The sequence below is a fragment of the Lactuca sativa genome, chromosome 2, assembly GCF_002870075.4.
Source record: "Lactuca sativa cultivar Salinas chromosome 2, Lsat_Salinas_v11, whole genome shotgun sequence".
Lineage (NCBI taxonomy): Eukaryota > Viridiplantae > Streptophyta > Magnoliopsida > Asterales > Asteraceae > Lactuca > Lactuca sativa.
In genome coordinates this window covers 189404619-189419398 of record NC_056624.2, presented here as the reverse complement: position 1 = coordinate 189419398, position 14780 = coordinate 189404619, and positions in this window count along the sequence as shown.

The window sequence follows — 14780 nt, the reverse complement described above, 5'->3', positions numbered from 1 at the left end:
TTTTTCCAAGCCAATTTAAAATAAATTCCTACCTACTTGTTCAACAGGCTACACCGGTCTCACAAGTACTTTGTTCATTTTCTTTCTTATTTCAAGAATAGAATTGTTGAATCAAAGCTAAAGCCACCCTTATTTAGCCTAATTAAAAGAAGCCTTTCAACATTTATTAATAAGTGTTTGATTGTAATTCAACGGGAATCCACACTAACACTTTAAGGTCTCTCTTGACCTTGAAGGAAGAGATTCGTGCCCGGGATCATCAGTTTCGTGTCATTATTGACATCACAGAAAATCCTTAAAAGAGTTGCTTTATTTCTTTTTCTTTTACACTCTTTGCACGAAAATCTTTTATTTTCCAAAATTCCGTTACTAATTATTACAGACTCTATTATTACTTTGGGGTCAATTATGAAGCTGTGGTCAAAAACAATCCACGTGGGCATTTAATTCAAAAGATGCCATTTAAAAAGATAAGACGAAAGGTTGCTGACTCGGCGGGAGTTAAACGGATTGAAATTCAAACGACGGTAAAAAAGGGGGCGCGTGTGCATTTGAAACGCCCATACTTTTACTGACATTATGGACGCGTGTGCGAAATCCAAGCGACATCCCTTTGGCATTTAAAGGCGCGTGAGGATTTGAACCGTTTTTCTTCTGAAACGGCGCTTGTTGGATGGCGTGATCCTAGGAATCTGACACTATCTCTCCTACGTGATCATCGCATAGAAGATTTGAAACGATTTTTCTCTCTCTCCAATCCCTCACTATAAAAGGCAGTCTACACTCTCATTTACCTTTTTACTGCATCCGGATTTTCTAGAGAGCAAAAACTCCCAAAAGCTTCACTGTTCATCTTCTTCTTCCCCTACATTCAACAATGGCGGAATCATCCTCAGTCCATGCTACATCACAAATCCTTCCCATTCGTCCTCAACAATGCCTGGTGATCGACCTCAATCCTCTGGCGTACGACTCCTATATGTCGCCGATCATCGAGTGCCTGAAGTACTCCCAAATCGCCACCGCTCTCTCCAGGATCGAGTCTGTGCCCATGGTGGCCCTCTCGCAGGTTTATGCGACTGCCTATTACGACAAAGCAGTCGAGCAGGTGTTCTTCGAGATTGCTGAACACAAGACCTCTGTTTCTCGACAGCGTTTCTACACAATGCTAGGGTTGGCTGTTGACCCATCGAGAATAAATCCGGAGACGATTCCGGTTGGGTATCTGTACAACATGTTTTACAATATGGGGTACACGGAGGTTCTCACCTCCGTCGCAAAATTCAAGAAGTCCTGCTTGCCGCCACAGTGGAACGGCATGTTCACAGTCCTCTTCAAGGGCTTGTCGGAACGGAGCTCAGGGTCCGACGGTGCTAGTCGACTTTTCTTGTCGATCATGTATTGAGTCTACAACGGGGTCAACTTGGATTTCGGGTTGGTCCTCTGGCAACAGCTCATCCAGAGCCTTTCTTCATCATCACGACACTCTGAGGTGTCGTTGGCCAGGTTCTGGATTCTAATTACCAAGTGGGCGATGGACAAGTTCGACATTCCCACTGCTGCAGGTGCATCGATGTCTTCTATCGGTACGTTTCATACAAAGAAGATCATCGTCTCGGATGCATCTAAATTCTCCTTTATTGGCTCCATTCCGGAGACAATGTATGGCGCCGTTCCATCTGACAGCAGACTTATCCGGACGATCAAGGAATTCAGGGCAACTGGTCCTCGGGAACTTACACCGGAGATGCTAAAGTCAATCCATGATGCTGACAAACCGGTTCCCAGGGGCAAAAAGGCGGATAAAGGGAAGCAAGCGACCAAAGCTCCCACGGGTCCTTCTCCCAAGAAGAGGAAACAGCCTAAAGCTGCACAGTCCCCACAACCGAAGAGGAGGAAGACTCAACCGAAGCGAAAGCTTGTTATTCCCTCTTCTTCGAGTGACTCAGAACACAAGAGTTCGGGTTCGGACGGATCTCAAGGAGGCGAAACCCCTCAACGAGGCAACACACCACCTCGGTCACGTACCCCAGAGATGGAACTTCATAATTCACCAGTTCCTTCACCTCCTCCAACCATTCCTACTTCCATTCCGACCATAATCCCCACTACCACTATACCTCCAACTTCTTTCCCTATACCACCACCCATTTTCACAACTGTAACCGAAACACCACCTGTAACCGAAACCCCACCCGTAACTGAACCACCTCAAACCGAAACCAAGCATACAACCGAACCTACCTCCACTCAACCACCACCCGAAACTAATCCCACACCCACTCAACCTGAACCGACCAAAACAACCACACCCCCAGCTTCACCACCTCCTCCATCTCCAAAAAATGCCTCTGATGGAGATAACCCTTACCTTGGCGGTGATAACATGAACTTCGATTCGGTCTATTATAGTCCGTTTCAGGTTCAGAGTGATGAAGAGGATGATGCTCCAGTGACAAAGAAGCATCTCAAGGAGCTCAACGAGAATGTTGACCTACTTCTCGCCTCATCTTCCAACCAACAGTCCTCTCTCTCTGAAGCTGCACTTCAGAAGATTGTTGATGTCTTCTCCAGGGCTCAACATGCTTCGGTAGCCGCAGCCACTGCCGCTATAAACGCCTCAACCAAAGCCTGTGAGGCGGCGACCGAAAAAGTCGATAAACTATTCTCCGACGCTTCTATCCTGAAGTCCTTACAGGAAAGCGCCGACGCCACAAAGACAACTTTGGAACCGATTGTTCAGCAATTGGCAAAGTTTGTTTCTACGGAGTTGACCTCGTTCGCTACACTTCGCCAATCCCTAAGCGACGACAACTCGGCCCTTCGTGCCTCCATCGACGAGCGCCTTGCTAAGCTTCAGGAGGATCTCGCAGCTGAAAATTCATTGATGGACGTTCTGGGGAGCAAAACAACCGCCCTCAAGATCAAGAGCACGCAGCTTTCAAACTCACAACAACAACTAGAAGCTCTTCGATCCAAAAGGGAGGTTATCAAGACTTGTGTTTCGGATGTACACGCTGCCTTATCAAACATCCTTGAAGCACACGATCCAATTCTCAACCATTCAGTGAGGCAAACCCTTGCTGAAAAGCTTTCTCCTGCCATGGACCTACTAAGCAAAATAGAAGGCTTACCGAGTTTCGTGTCCATTCCGAAACAAGGGGGAGAAGAGAAGAAGACCGGATCGAAACCACCTCCTTCCTCCAAAGCTACTCACACAACCGAACCACCTCCGACTGGTCAAGCTTCGGGTTCGGGTGTGAAGGACAAAGGGAAAAATATAGCTGAGGAAGAAGATGAAGATGAAGATGATGAAACCATTGCTGACATGTTGAAACGAAAGAACAGTCGCAATGTGGATGAAGATGTAAATCGTGTGGCGCAAGAGGCTGAAGAAGCCGAACGCAAGCAGAAGGAAGCCCACGATCTCCTTGAGAGCAGGAAGACTCTATTCCCTGCCTGGACTCAGGAGCGCTTGATTAAAGAGGCCATAGACACTCCCAGCATATTATGGTTCGAGCCGGTTATCTCGTTCGACTGCAATAATACTGTCGACTCGCAGTTCGACATGCCGCTGACTCGAAAGGCGTTTATCTTCCACGCCTTCTCAAATATCTTTGAAGTCCCTCATCCGAACGCTGAACTTGATAGGGAACTCATCGACTTCTATCTGACGGCTGCTCGTCCTCAATATCTAACTTGGAGCGCCCAGAAGATAGTGAACGTTCGGGTACTGAAGCCTTACGCCGAAGGAAGATTCACAAACGTTCGGTTCAAGGTGATCCGGGGATCTGCAAAAACTGCACATCATATCTCCCTGGCAGATCTACCGAACTTAAATCCTCATGATTGGGTTGTCCTGCATAATATCCTTTTGACTAATGAAGCCAAATATGGTCCCATTATAAACCATATCAAAAGGATGTTAGTCTGCTACATCATGGAGGTTGCCCTAATGGATCAGGAGGTTGCCACAGTCTTCAAGAAGAAACCGAAGATAGCTCCTGTGGGATCGGCCAGTGATCTCAACCAAATGCAAATGGGCAGAATCGATCCGAGACGCAACTCGGTTATGTTCACTAGAGTAGAAGGACAGAAATGTCTCTTTGCTTTAGCTGACAAACACCTTTACACCACTGCTTGTCTGGAGCATGTGTTATCGATCATCAAGAGGTGTAAAGAGAATTCGGCTGATGATGTCAAGTACTTCGATGACATGATCCAATGGTACATCAGGTTTAGACAGACAATACTCTCGCTCACCAAATGTCTGTTTAACACCGTGAAGAAGAAGGTACCTGCTTCAGCTGCTGGCCCAAGTAACAAGTGAAGATCTCGCTCCAATTGACGCAAAAGGGGGAGATTGTTGGGCTGAAGATTATTTTGAAGATTGCGTCATTTGGGCTCGATAATTTATTTATTTTGTATTCCGGTTTAGGCCTGTCCAACCGAGAGCCCTTTATGTTTAATATATAAGTATATGCTTGCATGCATATTAGGTTAATGATCATAACGATTGGAACGATAGATCTAGAGCATAACGATAGCATTACAGATTTCCTTAATCGTTCTTGTAACCTACCAATCCTCTACAGTTGATGTTCTTAATCGAGCTCTTCTGAGGATTTTGTTTAATCATTCGACACGTTTGATTCACTCTTGTCTCGTTCTTATTTTCGTGTTCTTACAGTTTTATAATTATTTACCTGTTTGAGATCTAATCGATCTTCAAAGATTAAGGTTTTAATCTCATCATCACCCCTCTAACACTACCACATAAAAGCATAGCCTAAGCACATAAGTCATATACTGCCTAGCATATCTGGGTGCTGGCCTACCCCTTCGGTCCTGTCGACCGGTAAGTGGGGACTATTTCACTCCTACTACCACTATCACATAACATCATATCATGCTAGCACATAAACATAACATCACATACTGTCAGACGTATCTGGGGTGTCTGAATACCCTCCGGTCCTAACAACCGAACTCTACTGATGAGTCATGGAACCCCATCCATGCTCCTACTGATAGTGAGATACGGGCCCAGCCCACACTCACTCTTTCCCTAACTTGGGCCTCGCCCCTGATCTGCTGCTAATGAGATGTGGAACACCATCCACACTCTGCAATTGGTGAGACACAGGACCTCGCCCACACTCACCTCCCTACCAGGCACATACAAGTATCACGAAGACAATAAGTATAAACTATCACATAAACCACTCCTTAGGCACCCGCCCTCTATCATTGGACCTCGTCCCGAATATCATACTAGCATACTGTGCCAAGGGCAAACCCCCGGGTCTTCTACTCATAACTACATGGGCCGGCATTGTGGCCGTAGACCCATTCACACAAAGGGAAACTCACCTGCACTGGCTGAACTCGCTGATGATCCCACTAGCTGCTGCCCGACAACTCTCTGAACTCCCGCTCCACTCGCTCCCCGAGCTACCAATATCACTGCAACACTGAGTCTAACTGACCCCCGACAGACAAACAAGTCAACTCTGGTCTAAGTCAATGTCTTGGACAAAGTCAACCTTCCAGGTCAACCCTACTCGTCGAGTCCACCTACTGACTCGCCGAGTTCATATGCTCTAGGTCCTTCCATTCGCGACACGACTCGCCGAGTCAGTCCATGACTCGCTGAGTCCAACGATTTCCGAGTCCTGACCTGTCCAACTCGCTGAGTCTCCACCCGACTCACTGATTCGAGTCTCAACTCGAAGGGTTTGGGGTTCCGCGACCTGACTCGCCGAGTCCAAGAGCAGACTCGCCGAGTGCCAGGCAATCTTCATCCAACTCGCCGAGTTGTTCTTCCAACTCGCCGAGTTCATGCCCAACTTCATTCGACCCGACGAGCTGTTCATCCTACTCGTCGAGTTCCTCCTCATCTTCATGATACTCGCCGAGTCCACTCGAAGGACTCGCCGAGTCCACTCGAAGGACTCGCCGAGTCCATTCAGATCTTCATACATGCAGAGGACTTTTGAGTCATGCATGGACTCCAAACTGTAGATCTACCCTTCCAAAGCCTATTCCTCACGTAAAGTTGCAAACTTTACGTGTAGAGAAGGAGATCTAGGCAAAATACACCATAAACTAGGGTTTAAGGCAAAGAGGCTCCATAATCAACTCAAGGACTGAAACTTTGTGCTTTCCAAGACCAAAATACACTTAGATCTGAAGTAGCAACTCCAGATCCAGCTTCTAACTCCAATGGATAACTATCCATGGCTTAAAAAGCCCCAAATCTCACAACCAAAGAAGATCTAAAGGAAAGGAACGACTAATTACCTTCAATGACTCAGAAAGTTTCCCCAAACTTCAGATCCAAGGCCAATCCTTGAAGCTTCAATGTTTCCCCTTTTTCTTCTTCCATCAAACCACTCCCAAAATGGCTTGGAAACTTGAATGCACAACAATAGAGGCTTAGAGTCCGTATTCTGGGTGAGAGAGGCGGTAAAGGAACCCTAGGGGAGAGAATGAGGCGTTCAAATAGGCTCCAAGTCCCGAATTTAGGGTTTTCCTCGCACAGACCAGACTCGCCGAGTCCACTTGGCCGACTCGCCAAGTTGTTCACTTACTCCTCGACCCGGATCCCGCTCGGACTCGCCGAGTTCCTCCTTGGAGTCGCCGAGTCGCCCCTAAAAATTAGGGTTTTCTTTCCTTTCTTGGCCTTCCAGATTTTGGGTGTTACACCATCATCAAGGATCAAACCCCTTCCATCGCATCGAGCAACTTCAGAGCCATTTTTGAAGATCATCCTTCATATAACGAGGCTATCAGATTGATGATCAAATTCCTTCCCAAACATCTATTGTATAGCACATTCAATGCTTTCATAGAAGTGTTCCAATGGCATTCCTCTTCAAGTGTGCATTCTCTGCATTCAGTTCAAGCCACAACCTTTAAGAAGTGCATCTCAATTTGGTGGATGTTTCACTGGTGGTTCAAACAAAAGACAAATTTCTGGAAGCAATAAATCTTAGGGTTCTTCCCTCGACAAGATTTTACTCTCCAAGCTTTAACGATGTGATGTCAACTTTGTACCAAATGGGTTACCAAAAGAAACTCAAAGGGATCGGCGAGCTTAAGAAGAATCAACTTCCGGATGTGTGGCAGTTTGTGTGTTACTTCATTATCATAAGTCTCTCCAGAAGAACATGTGGAATGGAAAACATGGGGATCAAGCTCCTGGAACTTGTTTGGAGCATCTACACTGGAAACATTGTAAATTATGGTCAAATTCTCTGAGACGATTTCTTGCAGTACATTCCCAAGGAAGCTCCAAGAGAAGATCTAACTGATCTCACTTTTGCTTGATTTTGGTCGCTATGCATCTCAGATTTGCACATGGATGCCAAGCTGGATATGGGCAACGACACGAACTTGTTTTCCACTCGCGATCTGAAAAGGTACACAGTCTCTAAAGATCAAACTATTTTCGGACCCTTTAGGAGATTGCCTATGTATATTTTGGAGTCAATTAGACTTACAACTCTTGATGTAGCTGACCATATTGTGGCTACGAGTGGTGTTGACCCATACCACTCTTCCCCGCCCAGACCAAGTCAGACTACTGCAACCCTTACCGTAACATAGGTTCCTAATAATACTGCAATTCCAATAGCAACACAAGTTCCCCCTACCGCAGACCCATCTGCTCTGCCCAAAACAATAAGAGTTAAATCTCTTGTCATCACCAGAAAAACTCCAATGAACATAGTGAAAAAGGGAGTTACTCCTTCCAAGAAATGCAAATCCAAAACCGGAGAATCCTCTGTTGCAGTTCATCACTTTCCCTCAAAAACTCAAGATCCCCCAGTCAATGTTACAGATGATTCTCATCATGAGCCTTTGAACTCAGGAAATGTGTTTAGACGTAAGAAACTCAAACTTACCCCCTGTCAAAGCCAAATGCGTACCACAACTTATACCGCAGTTTCTCATAAGACTCTGGTAGTTGTTGGAGCTACCGCATGTTCACCCATTCATACCCAATATCACCACTCAGATACAACAAGTGTATCTGGTTCATCTCACCATGAAGATACACCCTAATCGGATCCCAAGTGGATCTTATTGGTTCGAGTCGCCCTAAGGTCTCCATGGCATCACACTTGCACTACTTTGAGCCTGAGGAGTTAAGCTCCATTTTTATTTGTGTCGCACAAACACTGCAAACACATGTTGCACCGCAGGGCAGTTCTTCAGCCCTTTCCAGAACTGAGTCGAGTCCATACTTGACTTCAGGTCAAGGAGACCGAGGAAGCTCAGGAAATCATATTCAACCACCGTTACTTAAAAGTGGTCTAGGCCTAGGGAGCACAATCATGCATGCAACCATGAACCCGAGGGATACCTCAGTGCGACATCAAGGATTTGACGGTTACCAATCTGATGATTCTTGGACTCGATATCGTCCAAGTACTGAGTCCGGAATCAGGAAGTTCGAAGCGTTCAAAAGGGAAATTCAATCTAGGAAAGCTCAGCAAGTTCAACAACAAGAACAAAAAGAGAAGGATCTTCAAACAGTTGCAAAATATTGGGCAGACTCTTTCAGTAACGCGAAAACTGTTCACGACATCTTGGAGACTCAACAATGGATGTATCAGATGGAAGCAACAGCTCAACAGGCCTAATTCATGGAAGGTGGTGTTGGTCCATCAAAGCCTCCTCAAAATGATGAAATCCACGATTATAATGACGATGGAACCGCAATAGAGATAAACTCAGGTCCAATTTTCGGCCTTGATGATATTGACTTGGAAGATGTTCAGCAGCAGTGGTGGATGCTCTTAGGGGCCAGAGGGGGCCATGCCCCCTGGTTTTGAGGTTCCTAATACCTGCATATATATATATATATATATATATATATATATATATATATATATATATATATATATATATATATATATATATATATCTTTTAGTAGTGAAATAATTGTTCTGACTAATTAGCCCCCCTTTTTTATATGCTTACGATGTCTATGTAGTATAACTTATAAATTTAGATATAGATACTAGATAAATAATTGATGAAAATTTCCGAAAATCTCTGAAAAATTCAAAAATTAAAACCAATCTTTTCTTGTTATACACAATATATCAGGAAACTCATTTTAACCTCCTTAAAAAACAAAAAATCTAATCTAATTTACAACTTATCTTTTAAGTTGAAAAATATGTAAACCTCAAAAGTTTATTTCTCCAAATCTCATATCCGATTGAATAACACAGCTTCCAGAAACAATCTCAAACTGACCGGAAGATAAGCCGCCGCCGCCGCTGCCGGAGTGTGTGCCTCCTCCACAGGTCCTGTGATGCGTGCTGACCACTCTCCTCTTTGCTGGTCACAACATCACCTTACTCCGTTGTGCACTCTTGCTGGTTGCCGATCTCCATCACCGGTCTCCTCTCCGTCTCCTCTCCGCCAGATGTAGTATATTGTAATTGTACTTCTCTTTATCTTTCTTGATTTCTTTCTCAATTACCGTGAATAACTATATGAGATTGTGAAATCTTTATCTTTATTTGATAGAGAGTACACTTTAAAAAATGTGCCAAATAAAATTATTATTTTATGTAATAAAAATTTAATTATTGATACTTCTGTTTTCTTACTGTCTAACTAGTAAAATGTGGAAGAAACTCTGGTATTAATATGTATATGTAATTTATAACTTACCGGTATAAAATGAAAATTATTAAAATGATGAACTATATTATCTTTTTTAAGTGTGAAATAATATTAAAGTAAGAACTGTAACATACAAAAAATATGAAATAAGTAAAAATAAAAAAGGAAATTTACGATGATTAAGTAGAAATTTATAATAAAAGTTATATTTATCACTAGAGAATGTTTTTGATGAAAATATTCTTAAAAACCGCTACGATTGTTTCCAATGAAAATATCTTCGTTCCTAGTTTAGAATTTTGATGTCATAATAATCGACCAATAATTGTTTATATTGTTTTGATCTCGAGTTTTGATTTCGGCCCCCCTAATTCTTAGGCTTGTGTTCCGCCCCTGTTCAGCAGCCCCTTGATTAAGAAGAATTCATGATGTTATTTGAAGATGAAGAGTCGAGTGGATCCCAACACTCCACCTTGAAGCCAAAAGTGAAGAAAAAGAAAAAAAAATGCAGTATCAAGAAAGGAGTTTCTAAGGTGCCGTTTGATTTTTTGAAGCAAAAATTCATGAGGTCTACGGACCACCTCTACATTCCTCTGCAGTAGAAGAGGTGGACCAAACGGTTGCAGATTGTAATAAGAAGCGTGTTTGTTTTTTTTAACATCTGCATACTACTGCAGATATTAAAAAAATTAAAAAAAAACTAATTTTATAAACCGAAAATAGCTTTTTAATACGTAAAATTTAATAATGTATAACATTTCGGTAACAATTAATGACATTTCAGTGAAAAATAATGATATTTCAACAAAAAAAAAATTAAAGATATTTTAGTAAAAAATAATGATATTTCATCAAGATATTATCATTATTGAATATAAAAAAAACGAAAAATAAATTCAACAAGAATAAACGAAAAAAAAAACAAAAAAAAATGTGAAATAAAATTTTAACAACGTATAATCGAAATTTCAGAAATAAAAAAAGAACAAGAAGAGGTTAGAAGAGGCAGTACAAGTGTTGCGCCAAACAGAGCACGCGCGGAGGTTTTTGACTCAGAAGACTTCTAAAAAACAAACAGCCGCGAGATGAAAAGTGTTGCGCGTGTGCTGCGCCGCGCAACAATAAGAGGTTTGAAGAAGGTTTTTCCAAAAAACAAACAACACCTAAGTCTTCAGGCCAAGGTTGATCAAATTTTGGCCGCAGTCACAGCCAAGGAATCAACAAATACCGAACTTCCTATACTGTAGTCCTTAGTGGAAAGGGTGGAAACTCTTGAGACAAGGGAAAGTTTACTTGCTCAAAGAGTTAGTCTCGCAATAGAAATGGGAATCAGAGACCTGGATAATCGTTGAATCGCAGAACATAAAGAGTTCCTATCAACTGCTGAAAAGCTTATCAAGGAAATAACAACACTGAAGGATGAATTCAATGCTTCTCTTGACAAACAATTTGCTCATTCCAAGCAACTGGTAGATGAAACCCACAATGCGTATGAATCCAACCTTGCAGTTCTACAAACAACAATCAATAGGTTACGACGATCTTCAACTGCAAATTCAAGTGTCGATGAGATTTTGCGGCTCACCAAGGAGATCTATCAACTCCTTTTCAATCAAGAAATTCTCAACAACCAATAGCTATGTGATGCAATAAAGTCTCAATCTAATGAAGGTTTTTCAAAAATTGATGGCTTTAAAACAATGGTTTGAGGAGCAACAATTTTTTATTTCCTCATGGTTTTGATACAACCATGGATGAGTCCTTAATCAACTCTTGGGTAAATCCTACCCGAAGGCTTCTCGATGATGATTATAGGCCTATTTTGACCTATGATGAGCCTCCACCCAATGGATATTAGGATATTCCAATCTCTCCAAAATTTTAGTTTTTCCCCGTGTTCGAACCTTTTGATCTTAGCCTCCCAGATGATCAAAGACTTCCCCTTGAATTTGAACAACTAAACCAGTTTCATGCCAAGCATAGGACTGAATTTGAAAAGATTTGGTCTAATGACAGACCATCAGGGGTGAAGAATTATAAAGTGAGGAAATTTATGAAGACTGACTTCATTCAGTATACACTCACTAGGAGAGGAGATGATTATATCATGACACAAGTTGATTTCCCTGCATCAACCCCGAAGAAGTTTTCCTGATTGCAAGGGTTTTCCACATTAAAGCTGAAAAGCACCTGAAAATGAAGATTGTCTGTGAGAAAGCTTGTGAGTTTATTAAGGCATTAGTCTATGATTTTGGGAAAATAGATGCAGATATTCATCTTGTCCTTGCCAAGAAGTTCAACTTTCCAGAGTTTGAGTCTGCACCAAGCTTTACTGAAGGCTATCAAGAAATGTCTCTTGGTGCAACAAACTTTCTGGAGTTAGGAGTGATTTATAAAAAAGCCAAAAGTGATCTCAAATACTTCATTCCTGTGATCGCAACGCATATACTGACCAAGAAACAACTGGAGACAACCCTGGCTTCGGTTCAAAGATCCAAAAATACAACAGATGAAGTCAAGTTTGAGATAACTAGAAGAATCCGTTAGCTAGGCGAAGTGAGGAAATTCTGGTGTATCCTTATCAAATTCCAGAAGCTTAACAAGTAAAGAAGAAAGTTGAAGAGGTCACTTTGGGGGAAAATGTTGATATATAAAGTGACCCTCTTAACTTTAAGGATCTGCAGTCTTATTTTGTTTCTATCGCAATTGATGTGTGTCTACCGCAGTTAATGTTGAAGAAGTTACTCTGAGTACCGTAGTGATCCGCAACCACTACCACAGTGAAGACTGTCGAAGACTTTTGTTATCTGACTTAGCGTATTAGCATTATTTTATCCAGCGAACCTTGCATGGTCACTTAAATCAGTAGAATATTAGTTTTTTATTTCAGATGTAACTTTATGGAACTCTATAAATAGACGCATCCATCCTCATGTAATAAACACATCTATTTTCACGATCTTTTGAACTTTCACTGAAATACAAAGATCATTCTCTTATTTCTGTCTTATCTAATATCCGAGATCCTCTTCATCTTAAACTGATCACACTTACTAACTCGTGTTTGAATGCAAACCATGTTAAGAATCAGTTTGATGTTTACTTGATATAACTTGTTGTCATTTACATTTCCGCAACTAACTATCTAACATTTCTAACTTATTATTGTTGAGCTAACCTGATCATTGGAGATTAACTTATTCCGCAACTATTATCTTGTACTAAAGTTTGTTTAAGTGTTTCTCAAAAGTTTTTCTCTCAACACAAACAACACGAGGCAACTTTAGGGGGGGGGATAAAAAGGTAATTAGAAATATAATCATAAATCTATAAACATGATTGATTAAAGATGCATAAAACATTTGGAAGAAAAGAAGCTCACATAAATCAACTCTTTGCGAGCACCCTATAATTGATCATTGCTTGATCTTTCTTTGATTATCAATGTTTTATTAAACACTTCCATATCCTCAAGTTCCTCTTCTTTTGTTTCAAATCTTTTTCAGTTGTATCTAATTTATTATTTGGTCTAACGTCATCATAACTCATGTACTTCATTACTTCTATGCCTCCTTTCAACTTTTGGATCTTAAGTTTCAGTCATTGGTTAGCATCAAGCTTCTTTTGAAGCTCAATAATCTTGTGGTGAAGTTTCTCTTTTGCTCTCTATATAAAGGAACCTGGAAACATTACCCAAAGATATGATTATCCTAAAACACTCATAAATTTTAAGAATAACAAATGTTTTTAATAAACCATACGATCGTCGACCAATTTCAACATTCTCTCATTTGCTTTCTTCTACTCTAAAATCGCCAATTCATTTTGAAATGTGAACACGAACGAGATAATGTAAAAGAAATAGAAAGCTTAACAGAAAAAATGCATTCTGATATAAAAATATTCACCTGATAAATACAGTATGTAATTAAAAGAAAGACAAAGACTACAAAACAATAACACTATCAAGTCTCTTCCAATACTCACACCAATAGCTACAATGTTTAAATTACCGATATACCCATCAATATTTTATTTAATTCTTCATTTTTTAATGATAAGAGGGACTTACCTCCTTAGTTGATTAGTTATTCCCATAAGATAAACTCTTCCAGTAGGATCAGTTGTTCTCATGAGATAAAATCTTTCAGTATTTGGATTTTTTCCTTCAACAAACCCTTTTCTCACTTCTTTTGCAGGTGGAGATAAACAATGCTGACAGTAAGGCTGATTGAGAGGAATATGGGCACTAAATATGTCAATAGACATTCCGATATCATCTATGTGTTGATAAATATTATCCATTGCAACAGAAGCGAAGCAAGTGATGCAAAAGTTAATTGAAAGATGGGAGAACTTACGTACCTGAAAGCAAAAACAAGCAATCGAATCCCGTTGAAATAACGATCTTAAACACATTGAATCTTAATCAAAATCAAAATCAAAATCAGAATCATATCTTAAAAAAAAATAAACCCTAAATTACAAATCAAAATCAGTTACACATATTTCGATTACTATGATGTCCGACTTTACTTACCAGATAAACTCTAACATATCGTCGTTCCTTTCACTAACGTCATCGAAGCTATTTTCAGGAACAATTGTTCTTATTATCACAAATGTTTATTCAATTGGTATCCCAGTCGATCTTTGTACGTGGAAATCGGTAGGGTAAACATGAAGTAGAAGAGTCGTGGTTGTCCTATTCCGATCAGTGACAACACAAGATCGATTTTCATCCAAAAATGTTTGATTTTATTGGACAACTATGCGGTGGAGAGAGCGGCGCCAAAATCAAGCCTCAACCGATGAACAGTCCCTGGTTCAGCTGGGTAATGTTCCTAAGTCATGTGCATAATTAATAGTATATATAATGGATTTCAACTAATTATCCAACAAATCATATCCATAGTGATAAGAGAAGTCTCTCTCTCTCTCTCTCTCTCTCTCTCTATATATATATATATATATATATATATATATATATATATATATATATATATATATATATGAAAAAAAACCCACGAAAAATTGTTATGAAAAATGCCTCAATTCCATATGTTTTTATTCGATTTCACCGGTTCAACCGGACTTTAACTGTTCTATAAAACCAATTGAACCCGATTTT